The sequence below is a fragment of the Wolffia australiana genome, chromosome 15 (assembly GCF_029677425.1).
Source record: "Wolffia australiana isolate 7733 chromosome 15, ASM2967742v1".
NCBI lineage: Eukaryota > Viridiplantae > Streptophyta > Magnoliopsida > Alismatales > Araceae > Wolffia > Wolffia australiana.
Window position 1 is genome coordinate 14,265,001 of NC_135849.1, and position 2,500 is coordinate 14,267,500.

Consider the following 2,500-nt stretch of genomic DNA (forward strand, 5'->3'; position numbering starts at 1 on the left):
TCCTCCTCTTCAAAATGCCTTCGTCTCGTTTCAGGTCACCTAAAAATGAGATTAAATGAGATTAGCCACTTAAAAAGAGCTATCTCGACTAAAAGAATATAATAAAATAACAAGCAGTGAAGCATACCGTGGGATCTTCATCGCTGTCTTCATCTCCTTGCTTCACGTCGGTGTCTTCTCCCTCTTCCGCTCGCCACCAGCACTTTAGTGTCATCAATAATTCAACGCTCTCGGCTGTCAACCTTGAACGTTTGTAGGTGATGACTGCACGACCAGTGGAGAAGAATCTATTCGATGGAGCACTCGTTTCGCAGACCGATAAGAATTCCTTTGCAATCGTTGCCAGCCTTGGGTATGAATGTTCACCTGTGACTTTCCACCAATGCAGTGGTTCAGTACCTTTGAGAGGAGGTGAGCTCATGTACACCTCTAACTCGTGTCCTAGGGAAATGGCTGGCGTTTGGTCACTACTCGGTAACAACTCGTCCAGTGCTTCACTGAAGAACGCGCTAGACGTCCATTCTGGTCAAAAGCAGGCCGAGGAATCTGAACGAATGTCATTGATGTCGTCGGCGACATCGGGGGACTCTAGTAAGCGTTGCACATACATGACAGTTTCATCCCGTTGGTCGCGGTCTAGCAAACACAACTTCATGGACGGATCAACGAGGGCAGCAACAGTGAAGGCTGTGTTGCGAGTGAGAGCTGATGCATACCTACTCATCTTACCTTTCATCGCCTCGCAAGCCTTGTACATTGATGTCCGTTGCTCGGAGGACATAACACTGTTCACTCGTAAAATATTTCCCTCTCTAATTCCTAACATTATACCATTGAGGTGTCTCATCACTGCTTTGATAATGACTATTGCTTCATTCGCTGTGGGCGATTTTGAACGGCATGCTACGGTAACAGCCAATTGAAGGGGTTGCAATATACCCGCAAACTCTTTGACCATTGCCCATTCCTCGTCGCATAAGACCTGTTTCTATAACACGTTCAATGCCATGATATCTATAAGATCCTTCTTCTCAACAGCAGCCACTAACATGGCATACGTAGACTTCCATCTCGTTGGGCAGTCCAATGGAATTTTTCTTTGGTCAGACAGTCCAAACTGCTTGCTTAACGCTGCATATCATTCTTGACGTTGAGTTGAGCCACGTATGCCTGCTAATATCTCACGAAGTGGGTTTATGACATCGCCCAAATTATACACATAGAACGCAGGAAGTATGGATCCTTAGTCAACATCGGGCGTACCGGCCATGTCATCCTCGCAGATAATTAGTGACTCTGATGGCGAATCTGACACACGTAGTGAGCTCATCCCAGCCTACACAACAAGGTTCAGCACGTGCGCTACGCAAAGCACGTGCCGGTTTGCACTAAACTGAGGGTTTTCTAACTTCAGATGTTCCTCTAAAATAGTCATCATTTTCCTGTTGTTCAACGTGTTGTCTGTACTAATTGCGCACACCTGCGTATATTGGATTCATCAATGTAGGAAAACACAGGAAAGAAATACTAAAAGTTTGTATGTCGTAACCCATACCTTTTTCTTCAAGTCAAATTCCTCCAATAGTTCGAGGACCTGTGCACTCATATTTTCATCGGAATGTGCGCCACTCAACTGGCGTATTCCTAGAACACGCTCGTACAATGTCCACTCAGATTCAACCCAGTGCACTGTGACACCGAGGAAGGCAATGTTGTTCTCGAATGTCCACGCGTCAAGTGTCACCGACACTCGGACAACAGTCGCTAATTTTTTTCGTACAAATCTCTTCATATCTTGGTATAGTGCGAAGGCTTTTGCCTTGATCGCCTTCACAGAGGGGACCGGTATTTCTTCTTGCGCGATATAACGAAGAAGTCGTACGAAATATTTCTTCTTAACAATGTTCCATGGTGAGTCAGACAGACATGAACCACACGAGTTCTTCTTTCATCTTCTACATTGTACGTCCAGTGTAGTACTACTTCTTTGTGTCCCCAGCAGCAAACATCTCCACAACAGATTGTTCCTGAACTGGTTGCACTGTCTTTCCTTTCAAAGACTGGAATACTTTGCGATGGAACTTTTCCATGCGCCGCCACAAAGGGGTGCTACAATGGTACTTGTTGCGGTCGACAACGGTGTCACTATATTACCTTACTGCATCACATGCATTAAGGTGAGATTTTTCGTTGTTGTGATGGGGCTAATTGGAGCGTCTTCTTCTGCAGACATTTCCTCAGCAGTCTGCTGTTGCGGGGACGTACCATCTTCCATCCTACAGTTCCATGTTTGATGTTGTAGTGATCCAATTGAACATCGACCGTTTGAAAATAAATTTCAAAACTAATTGATGTTGTAGGGAACCAAAAGAAGAAGAAGAAGAAGAAGAAGAAGAAGAAGAAGAAGAAGAAGAAACAGAAGGAGAAGGGGATGAGGAGAAGAAGACGAAGAAGAAGGAGAAGGAGAAAAAGAAGAAAAAGAAGAAGAAGGAGAAGGAGA

At 44.8% G+C, this 2,500-nt stretch overlaps 1 long non-coding RNA gene across 2 annotated transcripts in view; it reads right to left on the bottom strand.

Annotated features, from left to right (window-relative positions):
- The window catches only part of LOC144713037 (uncharacterized), a 5,287-nt gene that overhangs the window by 399 nt on the left and 2,388 nt on the right, over window positions 1–2,500 (bottom strand). For both annotated transcript variants that reach the window (XR_013583943.1, XR_013583942.1), the window contains exons 2-4: window positions 1,556–2,276; window positions 128–1,480; window positions 1–39 (exon numbers count right to left, since the gene is read on the bottom strand). The exon at window positions 1–39 is cut by the window's left edge. This is a non-coding gene — a long non-coding RNA (uncharacterized LOC144713037). The remainder of the gene's footprint in view (window positions 40–127; window positions 1,481–1,555; window positions 2,277–2,500) is intronic.